This window comes from Papaver somniferum, unplaced genomic scaffold (genome assembly GCF_003573695.1).
Source record: "Papaver somniferum cultivar HN1 unplaced genomic scaffold, ASM357369v1 unplaced-scaffold_132, whole genome shotgun sequence".
Classification (NCBI taxonomy): Eukaryota; Viridiplantae; Streptophyta; class Magnoliopsida; order Ranunculales; family Papaveraceae; genus Papaver; species Papaver somniferum.
Window position 1 is genome coordinate 3,335,891 of NW_020622381.1, and position 13,626 is coordinate 3,349,516.

At 36.9% G+C, this 13,626-nt stretch overlaps 1 long non-coding RNA gene across 1 annotated transcript; it reads right to left on the reverse strand.

The window, feature by feature from the left end:
• Positions 1-10,696: 10,696 nt before the first annotated feature.
• Positions 10,697-11,497, reverse strand: LOC113332694. Its single transcript, XR_003351669.1, has 2 exons — positions 11,094-11,497; positions 10,697-10,942 (listed from the first exon to the last, which is right to left on the reverse strand). It is a non-coding gene; the product is annotated as an uncharacterized LOC113332694 (long non-coding RNA).
• Between the last annotated feature and the right edge of the window lie 2,129 nt (positions 11,498-13,626).

The following is a 13,626-nucleotide window of genomic DNA, read 5'->3' on the forward strand; positions in this document are numbered from 1 at the left end:
ACGTTTCTTCCGCTTTGTAACACGTTGTTGGTTGGCTTGAGATTGAATGCATGATGTGGTGTTTTAAGAAGCTTCAAGAGTATGTAGATGTGGTGGTGTGTTGCGAAGGTTTGCAGTGTGTAATTGTTACAGAGATTGATGTGTTGCAGAAGCTGGTAGTGACTGAAATGACTTATGAATGGATTGAATTGGAGATAATGAAGTGGTTTGTGTGTTATGGAATTGCGGATGTTGCAAAGAAGTTACAGAGAGCTAGTTATACAGGAATGAAGTTGATGGAAGGGATGTTGAGCCATAACGGATGGAACAAAAGTTGTGATGCGCAATCATGACGCAACACAACGGTTAGGCCGTGCAATGGCCTTGGCCAAGACGACTCGGCCAATCAGCCAGACATACTATCTGACTCACTCATCCAATCATACTTAACTCATAGCAGATTCACCTAACTTAGTGACTTTCACCGAGTTGACTCACTGATTTGACCCGTTGACCAACTCTGACACAGTGGCCATATTAACTTTTCCGGCAGGATTCCGGTCAACTTTTGGCGATGACACCATTTTTTCGGCGACTACTTTTTTGGCAGAGATTTCTACTGTGTTATTTTCACACATGGGTTTGTTGGACTTCTGGGTGATGGACTTTTGAAGATTTGACCTAGTTTTGGAAACTATGAATGACATAAAAGGGAAAGACTTCTACAACTTTGGAGGACATATCACGTATTCTACTACTACTTGGAGCTTTTGGAGAGAACCGAATCTTCTAGGGTTTGCTTTTATTTTCATCTTCTTTATTTCATTTACTTATTTATGATGAACTCCATAGCTATGGGTAGTGAAATATTATTTATTGATAAGGAATAAGTTGAAGTTTTATTCATGATAATTGTGCAATAAATTAGTTTTGTCGTTATACTTTGTTGCCTATGATTCATTATTAATATTGTTATATGATTGAATGTTTGTCTAGTTGAGTCCGAAATCGATTGAGATTGCCTTCATCCCTATTTCTAGATTAGGGTTTTCAATACTCAAAAGTTTAATAATTCTGATCACAAGTATCATAATCGTGAGTAGTTCTTGTAGTGATATATCCTATTAGTCACGAGTGAGTCATAACCTTTGTTAAATCGGATTAGTGCTTTTTCCACGTTTGGTTGCTTTGAAGCCTGATTTCAAAGAACTTAGTGCATCCATGGAATTAAACTTAATTAGCGCGTTTTCCACGTTAGGTGGTTTTCCAGATAGATTTCGTGCTTGCGTCGTTTTACATGTAAGTATGATAAAATCAGGAAATTAGCGAGATATTCTTGCAATCAAGGTATCCTATGGCTTTTGACAAAGTTGAGATTAAAATATCAGAGTACGACTTTGTGCACCCGGTGTTAATCGGGGTGCACATTCCGTACCAATCTACTGGTGGCTTGTAAAACAGAAGTTTATAGTAATTTATTTTCTTTTGATAAAATCATAACTAGAAAATATGTCACATTAACTTTTCAGAACTATGAACTGGTCTTTCTTCAACTATCAGATCAGGCTTGGATAAATGAAAAAAGTCAAGATTGTTGAAACACGAATTGTACTTCTTTCAGAGTAACGAGGAACAATTAAATCTCACTTGGTGGATCTATCTAATTCTATTTTTATTTCATGTTTTATAAGACAGGTTCCAGTAAAGAAAAAATCTTCATCACTTAAAAAAGAGAGAAAATCATTAGATTTAGGGTGTATTAGTTTTTCTTTTTATCGTTCTTCTCAATTTTGAATATATATTCTATACATTTTTGACTAACAATGTAATTTCAGGACTGTTGAAAGATTAACCATCTAGAAAATTTCTCTTAAAAAACTTGTTTTTGATTTTAGTTTGTGCTCTTTCCTTTTTTGTGATAAGTTTCAGTTCGAAGAAAGTTCTTGGAAGATATGGAGTAACGACATAAAAGCATGGAAGATCTAATGGGTAACATCGATCGGTGCTTCTACACATAGGACTTTAATTTTTGCATTTCTTAAGTTCATGATCTTATTGATCTCCTCTTTGTTAAGAGGGAAATTCTATGCATTGATAAGATCATCACAATTCGGTGTTAAAAAGAAGGGTTACTTAAACTGGAATTCCCACTGCTATGTTTTATTTTCTAAACAAAATCGTGAAAGAAAATATATTTTCTAAAATAGTAGAAACTTTCGCGGGTGCACATAGTCGCACTCAAAATATCAATTCTATTTATTGCTGCAGTACATGTTTGTAAATGGAATCAACTCCTTGACCAATATCTTCATCTTATTTATTACTTCCAATTATTTTATCGTTTTCGAATTAGTTTTTATTGCTAGATAAAATCATAAAAATCCTCTTTGGTTACTTGAGAAACTAAAATTACGTAACAACAATCGCCTCCCGTGGAACGAACTCTTTCTTATCACATACTTAATCAATATTTAGTTGAAGTGAGAAAGTGATGCATACGTTAGTGATCAGAAGCCAAGTTTGTGACCTATATAAATAGGTGTAGAATCCTCAGGGAAACACACATCACAATATTGAGTTTTCCAACATTTTCAACAGAGAATTCAGGGTGTAGAATATTTTGTTCATAAAGAGTTATTTTAGTGTTTGTGAACACATCCTAATGTCATAGTTTGTTAATTGATTCATCAGTCATTATGGGTTTAATTTTCTATAAGAATTTCTATAATAAGACTTGATCGTAGTCGTTTGTGGACGTAGGTAAATTATCGAACCACATTAAATCTTGTTTCTTTTAGTGTGCATCTTGTTTTGTGTTTTCTTTAATTCTACGTTGATCCAGAGAACTAGTGTGTTTTGTTCTAAGGACTTAATCCTAACAGTGCCTAGATCCGAAACTTTTTTTTTTGTTTTTACCAAATATTTTTGTAAGACAAATATCCGGGTCAAGTAAATCTGGTTCTATATCAAAACAAAAATGGTTTCGAAAATCTTCTAGAAATGTCCTGGTAAAGCCAAAGACATCTGAAACTGCTTTTCTGAAGCAAAACGATTTCTGAAATGCGTTTAAAGCTCAAATCTCGTATGTCGGGCTTGATTTTAAAGTATATGTGAATGTGATCCAAGATTCTGCTCACTTTTCGAAATGAAAAATCAATCAATGGGCAAGATCTGAAGTTGATGCTATGAAAAAATCCAATTCGAATCCGCTTGAATCTGTGCTACAACTATATTTCTCCATTAAGAGAAAGCTGCAGGGTAGTTACAAGATAACTAGAAAGACAAATCACTTTCCAAAATAAAAGTCCCCGATTAGCGCCAAACTTTAACCACTAAAAACCACCGAGCTGATTTAACAGTTGCAATCATTGTTAGTTCGAAAAGCATACATCTATAATAAGTATGGCAAATTAGTATGCAGTCCAAAATGAAAAAATCAATATAAAGTGTTGCATGTAAGTGCAAAAACCTAAATGACACAAGTGTTGCATGGTTCGGCTAAACCTACTGCACTAAGATATTAAGTATCAGTTTCACTATGAGTTTGAATGTATTACAATGAGTTTAGATAAGTCAGATCGACTTAGAGCACGAAGATGGGACGAGGGATTACAATATCTAATTATCTCTTCCCTTATGCTCCCACTCCAAAAATTATCCAATTTCTGAAAGTCGTTTTGAATCTGATACCCAAATTGACTTCTGGCTTTTCGACTTCTGAAAATCAAAAAGTGACATCTCGTGTATTATCCAAACAGGCTATTAGTCCCGTGGTGAAGCTGGGTATTTATAAAGTTGTGCATGAAGCCCATGTTCTTCTTAGATGTCACCACATCTCGCATGGTTTTTTCTTTGGGAAACGTTCCATCATATCCATGGTACGAGTACCCCTGTTTCGTGCTCATCTTTTGGCTGATCTATCAAGCCGCCGAATGTGTTCTCTATATATTGTATTTAATTCTGTGTGGATGACCTCATCCCATGCCAGACAAACTATCTTTCTTATCACGTCTATTCAGTGTCAGTGAAGACTAAATCTATTAGTCCATCTGAATACGACCTTGATAGGGGTAGACCAATAGAGATGGAAAAATTGGTCCCTCTTCCATCCACCTAGGGGTGAGCATAGGCCGATGTGGACCGATTTTCATCTAATCCACATCCAATCCAATTCATTACGGGTTTTAAATTTGGCATCTGCATCCAATCCAGCATCCAACGAATTTGCACCCAATGAATGCACTGCTGAACGGACTGGATGTGAATAATCCAATGAATTTGTTTTATAACGGACATTTATAATAGAGAAATAAAACCTAAGATGTGATAGTTTTTTTTTCTTTTTTTGTTTCTTTCTACAATGCAATATGTTGAATTATGGGCAACTTGGGACCTAACTAGAAAAGGCCTAGCATTGTATAACTATTTCGTGCTAGCAACTAATATCTAATGAAATTATAGGATATGTTAAAATCAAGCTCACCAGGAACGAAATAATAAAAAATGTGTCTACCATTGGAGTTGCGATAATAACTAGATGTGAGCATTCGGGATCGAAAAGAAACTATCGCATCTCAAGTTTGATTTTTTGTCAACTTAATGGATTCGGATGTCAAACGGATTTTTATGGTCGCCCAATCCGTAATTCACTAAATTTGAAAAATTTCATTGGCATCCAGCTCACTAACAAACAATCTGGGCGCCTATCCGTAAAAATACGATTGGACAGGGTAAAATCTGCGGATTCTCAGCCTAATGCTCACCCCTACGCCCACCACAAGATTTGGTAGGTAGGACGGGCTTTTTAAACTTGAGTGTAGGGCTGCCCATGGTTCGGTTTGGTTTGGTTTTCTGCCAAAACCAAGGACCAAACCAATATCTCTTATAAGAAACCGAAAACCAAACCAGACCATGCTCGGTATAGAATATTAGAAACCAGAACCGTTCCACCGGCTTTTTTGGGTTTTTTGGTTTTTTTAATAGAATTTCTTTTTTAACTCGTAAATCAAAATTGTAAAGCAAATCTCAAAATTAAATATATTGTGAACTATAATCTCTTTATTTATGTGTATAGCCATTAAAATCATATATATTATACATATATAATTTAATATTTGATATATTTTTAATTATAGTTTCTTTATTTATGGGTATACTCATTGAAATGTATATATATATATTATACTATGATGGAAAGTTCGCTACATATTATTATGGTTTTTGTCGGGTTTTTTGGTTCTAACTCTCGGATTTTATTTGGTTTGGTTTCTTTGGGGTTTTGGTTCTTTTGTGACATCAAACCAAAACCAACCACCTAGAATCGGTTTTTCGTTTTTTGGGTTTCTTGGTTTTTGGATTTTTCGGTCTTTGGCTTTGTGGTTTCTTTTGTCGGTTTGGACCAATTCGGTTCGGGTAGAAAACCGATCCATGGGCAACCCTACTTGAGTGGGATCTCAAAACAACAATCAACCGTTAAACTTTGTTGGCCATAATTGGTCCATCATTTTTGGTCCGTCTTTTTTTTTTTTGCATGGGTCCTGTTATCCTATGCACCCATGCATAGGATAATATAGCATTAATTATGTCTTTTTGCCTTGGGTTTCCAATTTGTTTTTTTTGGGATTAAAACAATGTAATTATTAGATTAACTTTACTAATAAATGTTGTGATTTTTACACAAATACCCTCAAGCTTGGAAACATTACTTAATTCAACTACTTCTCCCTCCTAGTCAAAAATGAAATAACACTATAGTATTATGATGATAGCTATTCATATTTCTATGAATCGTGGATATTCATAATATCGTATGCTTGAAGACAATAGAAAAAAATTTAGTACACAAGCACACATCATTTTTCATCGAAATGTAGAAAAAAAATGTAGTACCAGCAAAGCAATCTGCATATGCCAGAAATTGAGATCATAGTCGGGTGCCATAGGCCCATAACTGGAACGGAAGCGTATAGATTTTGTTTGATACAAATCCCGGATAAATTGATCCCTTAAATATCACGTTTGATATTAACAGAAATGTGAAATGGTGCGAGCCTCCGAGGAGAGAACACGTAATGAGGAAGTTGTGGCTAGTGATCTATTTGTTAATCTAATCAAATCACAAAATAAATAAAGATGACAATTAAAAAATAAGGGTAAGTATGAAAATTCTGTTGTGTTCTCATGCGATTCTCATGTATGTATTATGCCGATACAATTAAACATTGTTGTGTTGGTGTGTAACTGAAATTATAGAACAAAAAAGATGGGAGGAGAAGATGGGAATTAAATTCCCCATTTCATTTCTTATTACTCTGTTTCTTAAAAGTAGTACATCCATGGTTGAGAACTGGCTATTTATATCCAGTAAGTCGGTAAGACAAATGACACGTATGTGTCTAGAAATGTTTAGAAAACTTAAAGATTAAGGCTCCTCAGTTGATCCTTATCAGTTAAGAAGCGGCTAATTTGTCCGGATTTCTCTCGCTGCCTGCTCGATTAATGGTGGGCCATTTATGACGTGTATACAACACTCCCCCTTGGGCCACCATTCTAATAATGTTCCGTTGTTAAGGCTTTGCTGGAAAAACATAGTGGGACAAAATCGAGCAAAAAATTGTTGCTTCGTCAAAACTTAATTTGCCAGTAAAAAAAACGGGGCAAAGTTAAACACTTTAAACTCCAAATGAGGTTGGTCTCCTCAATGAATCTCCTCCTTTGTCGAAGCTGCGTCAGGAAAACCATTTAGGAAAAAACATGAGCTTAGAGTGAGGTTGGTCGCCGCCACGAAATATGTTCTTTGACAAGATTTACGCCAGGAAAACCACTTGGTAATAAAACCTTAGCGCCGAGAAATACTTCCACCATAAAAAATTGCATTAGGAAAACCACTTGGGACAAAATCTGAACGCTTGCGTCAGGAAAACCACTTGGGGACAAAACCTGAACGCTTGTGCCAGGAAAACAGCTTGGGACAAAAACCTGACCACCAAAATTCAGAATAATGCCGACGTCGAAGAGCATGTTGCCTCGTTAAAAACCTTGTCTGGAAAACCACGTGGGACAAAGCCAGACCAAAGGAAAAGAGTACAACGGACGTCGCCCAATGACAGTGCTGGGTACGCATATGCTGCCTCGTTAAAACCTTGACAAGAAAAACCCCTGGGAACAAAACCTTGATGAAGGAAAAAGAGTACAGCGTGTTTAATTCCAGCCTATGATTCTACGAGTCTACTCCCCCTGAAGCATGACTTCTTAAAGCGGTTGGTGGTGTGGACATTTTACAGCCTTTAGAAAAACTGCTTTACTAAGTTCAGTTTATGGAGGATTGACTGCCAGATTTTGCGCCGGGTGAACAATCGCCGTTGTACACCTCGCATTTAAATCCTCCATCATTGCACACCAAATTCATTTTTCCGCTTCAACTTCAGGCATAACAATGAAAGGCCTTTTGTAAGCTCATAAACACCGTAGAATCAATTTCAGCCTCTAAAAGTGTAACGTATCAGATGGATCAATCACTTCCCACTTTTGGGAATCACATAGTAATGGTGCTAATGTTAGTAGCACAATAAGTATTACCAGTATCAAAAATTAGATACTTTAGTTTGTGCTAGCATACTCTCGAACTTCTGGCCGAGAAATATTTCAATTTCGACGAGATCTCAAAATTTGGTTCAAGCGTGGATTTTAGCGCTATTAAGTGCTCGTTAAGAGGCCAAGGATGATATCATCAACTTATCCGGAATTTAGTCATTCTTCAACAACTCAAAACACACAAAGGATTGTTCACAAAATTCTCCATTTCTAACTGGTGATTATGACTTGATTTCAAGCCTGACATAGTTCACAAAGTCAGCTGGATGCCTGATTCAGAAAATCGAATCCTTCAAAGATTCAAATATAATCACCAATAATAAGTCGTAGCAAGATGCAATCAGAGTCCTTGAACGACTACCACGCTAAAGTGCATCAATATTAGGGAAATACTTTAGTTTTACAGAACCAATCCTGGGGTTCAGCAGGAAACCTTGTATCGCGCTTAAAGCTATAATAGTACTCTCTCTGCGCTTTATATCAAACACCAACCTGTAATATTCAGGCCTCATGATTTTTACAGTGTGAGTCGGATCCGATCTTTTGCGCTTTTTGGAGAGATTTCATCCTCTACCTTATTTTGAGGGGAATAGACTATATGCCCACCAATCACGATGTCGATTTTCCTCTGCAGAGGGGTACATAACCACCATTGTGAATAAATAATCGACAATCATATAGATCCCACACATTTCTCTAGTGCATGCACTCTCAGTAAAAGTTTCACATACTGGTACCAGCGCCACTTCAGGGGCATTATCATATCCTCATTTTTAATAAAGAGTTCCAAACTTAGAGCATGTGGATCATATTCCAATAGTCTCCACGAGTACTATCTGTAGTCTCTCTTCAAGAGCACTACATATTAGAAAAGTGATTGGATTCTCTTTTGAGAGCATATATATGAGGAAGTTATTCAGGCCTCAAGCGTGTTTGAATACACGACTTGGTCATTACGAGATGCATGATTTAACCTGCTGTGACAACTTCTTGTGTCTGCATCCTCAAGCAAGTGACAAACAAAAGTTTCCAAGAGCTACTACAATTATTTGTTTTAATCATAAGTAATCTCCAACACCTCAATTACATCCAATATCTTGGCGAGAAAACAAATGAGATATTTCACGCCATTAGTGGCATCCAAACTCTCTTTGATCAGGATAAAGCTTAATCAGATAACCTATTTGATTGTCGACATCTCTTACTGCAACCTTTAAGCGATTTCTGTCATCTCTATGACGTTAAGGGAAAACCCTTAAATTTGTCGACATAATACGTGCCATCTTCAGGTGGTAGTCTTTCTCCCCCTGATTAAGGCGGGAGAACCCTTTTTGGTTATCAACATAATTCACAGCTTTTTCTTGTGGTGACTTTTCTCCCCCTGATTAAAGTGGAAGAACCTTAAAGGTTATCAACCTTGGTCACGCCAACTTCTGGTGGAGGGTTGTCATGCCAACTTCTGGTGGCATCTTCGTCTTTTTGATCATGGCGGAAATATTACTATCTCATTTCTGAAAACTTCTGGTTCCATAATTGCCTGATTTTCGAAGACAATTCTGCTCATGATAGTTTCTGGGTGTTAATTAAAACCACACAATAAGTATCCTAAAAACAGCGGCAGGCTCGACAAGAGATGAGACATTTCACGCCGTTCCTTTTTGACGGCTTACTTCCTTCCCCTAACGGCGGGAATACAGTCTCATCTTCAATAAGACATTACCAGCTCAGGGTTTTAAATGTCTTATAAATCGAAATCAACATATATAGCTAGGTGACGTTATGGAACAAACACGTAAGTTGTAAGGTTGCTTCCCAAGATATAATTGATGGTAAATAGTTGGTCGAGCAATAAACTAAAGATGCTTAAGAAAAGAACTCAACTAGACCATGTCGAGTGCGCACATGTGCTAACTATATGCTCGATATAATACCAACTGAAGGCAAAGCATCAAAAGCCTATAAATTTACCACCAAAATAAATGGACTTAGCTGGAAAGTCCAAAAATGGATACGCAACCACAAGATTTGCACAAACAGTTTGGCAAAATCTAACATCACGTGTTAATATAACAAGAGACCATCCAATAGATGCGTCTATCAGTGTAGTAAATTGTTGAAATAATTGTACATACTGCAGGGTGAATAAGTCCTGCAAATGCCACCTTGAATCCTTTCTTAGGATTAATGTTGATGATTCAGCAACGGGTTACCATAATGTTAATGTTAATGGAATTTAATAACTAATTGTCTCTGGGACCAAACAACACAATTTACATCCTCATATAATAGAAGCTTCAGGTTCTGTAAAGGATGTCCATGAGCATTTTAAATTGTCTACTCATCTTGGTAGAACTTTGGTGTCCATACGGACCATGCCTAGGCATGAAAAATCGAGGTCATTAAACTTCTGGCTAATGACACTGTGAGATTCTACTGATAGAATTTTCATATGGCACACCCATAAAAGAGAGAGCCTCAAGCTTCTCTAAACGTGCTTTTGGCACAAAAAAAAATATGAAGTAATAAGTACTCCACAAAAATGCTCATTTACCATTTGATGGTGGTAATGCCAAATATTTACAAGACTCAACGGATTCTTCAGGAATCCAGAATACTACAAGGCGTTAATAATACTAGCCTTTATACCACCAGAATGATACACGCTCTTTCGAAGTCGTCTATCATATTAACCGAACCCGAAATGGTATTTCACATTTCTCAAACCTCTACAAAGGTTATAAAATGGTTCGAAAATATGTGATTGTTGTTCCGCCTAAATTTGAGACAAGTATCTCTGTCGTCCATATCTACACTGGATTGATTACTTCTGGAATCCATATCCTTTAGTGCAGATAGACAAGAGAAAAAATAATGGAGTCATCAATAAAAATATTTGGTGACCATTGGATACTTCTAGAAACCCAAAATTTTATGGATTATTCCTAGAATCCATGGACCACTTCTGGAGCCTAATATGGATTACTATAGGAAACCACAAATTGCATGTTGGACTGCTTCTGGAGTCGGCAACGTCTCATGGATTGCTTCGGGAATCCACCATTTCCAAAACAAGTAAATAAAATAAACAAAACTCAAAACAAAGAAAACATAAGTACAAATATGGTACCAACATAATAAATCTCCATTTTCGTCCCTCGGGATCGACGGAATATTAATTTACAAGCGTACAAATGGATACACTCTTTTATAGAAAAGTTTCCTACTTGGTCACTTCAGGGACCGCAAATAGGAACGACTAGCACTTTTATAACGGGTCACTTCTGGGACCGAATGGCTAGCGGACCGTGCCTTTTGCATCTATACTATGCTAGACGAAATTCCAGCTTCTGGTGGAATTGTTTCAAAATCTCTGGAGATTATTTAGAGCAAGAGAAATTAAATTTATGTTATCCTCTAAGGATACAACAATTTCTCGCTTCGCCGGTATTAAAAACCGCAAGTACCATAACAAAAATAATATAGCGGAAAATTATTAAAGTTTACGGAGTCGCGGTTCTCACCTTCCCGCACTTACCCAAAAACATTCGTACAAGTTTGCAATACTTGTAGAACAACTTGCCGCCATTAATAGTGTTACTACCCTGATCAATAGAAGCAACAGAGTCAGTACTACTATCCACATATATTATTAAAAAAAACACAAATTCAACTCAAGACACAAATATAAATTGTGAAGTTGATTATATGGCTTTGCGGGCATCATCCCCGGTAGCTCGGCATAAACACCGTCGAACAGGCGGCATCGAGCTATTCGTGCTGATAACGTGTTGTGTTCTCATGCGATTCTCATGTATGTACTATGCCGATACAATTAAACATTGTTGGTGTTGGTATGTAACTGAAATTATAGAAGAAGAAAGATGGGAGGAGAAGATGGGAATTAAATTCCCCATTTCATTTCTTATTACTCTGTTTCTTAAAAGTAGTACATCCATGGTTGAGAACTGGCTATTTATATCCAGTAAGTCGGTAAGACAAATGACACGTATGTGTCTAGAAATGTTTAGAAAACTTAAAGATTAAGGCTCCTCAGTTGATCCTTATCAGTTAAGAAGCGGTTAATTTGTCCGGATTTCTCTCGCTGCCTGCTCGATTAATGGTGGGCCATTTATGACGTGTATACAACAAATTCGTTGTATTTAGTATTTTTGATTAATGAAACATTTAATAAACCTAGACTATTATATTTACAATAAAATATGTTAGAAGTCCAAGAACATTTAATGCATTCATCCTATGCATGGGTGCATACAATAACATTTGTCATTTTGCATTTGGATCTGTCACCGAGGTCCACGTTTAGCTTTTTCGCATTTGAATTTATCTCCTAAGATCAAGTCTTATGCTGGAATCCAACCTATTCCAAGTGTGGAAAAACCATGGAATGTCAAGTTTAATGGCTTCCAAGTTGGGGTTTTCCACAGAAAATCCAAGCAAGGTTCCACCGTTTCGTGGAAGGGTTCGTAGAATCCATCTGAACGCCAATAAGAATAGAGCTAAGAAAACGCTATTAAAAATAGCGTTTTTTTTTTGTTCGTAGATTTAGAATAACGTTTTTAAATCTAACGGCTGAGAAAAAAACGCTATTCTTAATAGCGTTTTCACTATTCCACCACTACACTTGCACTTCCATCCACGGTTCCAAATGTTGAGGTGGCGTGGAAGATGGAAGATGGAAACTTCCACTATAAGACTTGCTCTAATGAGACAAAGCAACCGTGGATCTGATTTCGTGCATCTCAGCATGTTGTACTCCCTGGTCCACTTGGCTAGGATAGTGCCTCGTGTGCATTGATTATTTTGTACCTACACCGGTCTTTGGGGAAGTATATCTTGCGAAAAAGAAGACTTGGATAAAGAGACCTATAGTGACTTGGAGGTATTATAATTGCTGAAGCTTCTCCCTCTAGTGCTAGTAATTTGATTGAGATCATGGATAAGTTTGGTCGAGCTAACATTCAGCAAAAAATAAAATAAAATTAGTCTGTGCTCATGTAACCCAGTCCTTAATACCACCTAAACGGTATTCTTAGGTGAAGAAGATCATGATTTATATGGGCTGATACCAGCTCTACTAGAGACTGATACCAATCCATCGATCTAATGGCCAGGATCGTCAAAATTTTTTTGTCGTATATGGACTGGTATCAACTCTATTAGAGCTGGTATCAGCCCATATAAATCATGAACAAGATGGAATGTTATTTTGAAACGGTATTCTTTGGTGATGAAGACGGGTCCTACAGAAAAGTACTGATGGTCAGCGGCGAAAAGAAAAAATAAATAAAACAAAAAAGCTTCAATACTTTCTACAGCATATGGAGAAAGTTTAAAGAATGAATAATCTGTTTTGGCTACTATTGGTATGCGTGCAAATTAAATTTCGGTGGGTAGACACCAGAATGACAAGGATTTATATCTTCACATTTGACATAGGAGGACGAAACACAAGGCGGCTTGAACATTAAAGGAAGTGGTATATGCAATAAGGCTCCCACGACAAAACTAGCTTGGAGAGTGGTGTCTTCACCTCAAGCTCTGCGGAGGCAAATCCTGAGTTACAAGTACTTCCCTAACGAAAACTCACAACATGTTTTATAAAAACAATAGATCTTAGTCATGGAAGCAGTATTTCCATGTATAATAACCTTCATCCGCTAATTACCAACATTACTTGCTCCTTAGCAATGCACTAACGGAATAACTTGACAAGTTATGTACAGACATGCAGGTGGTTCTGGTGTTTTCTGGCAATTGTGTATGAAAATCTCTCTGAGGATATAACAATGGTCTTGGTAGTTATATCACCTCTGTTTTGTGGGGTTTCAGTGGTTACAGGCTTGTTCCTGTTCGGCGCATAGTTCTGGTGCCAGGGTCTAGTGTCAAGTAGTAAGTAATGTTTTGGTGCAACTTAATTCTTATTCTATGTTTGGATTTGTTGCAGCGGCCATATATGGACCAACTTCATCAACTAAAATCCTCAACATGGTTGTGAACTCCCACTGGGACCACATAATGCAGAAGCCAGTGGAG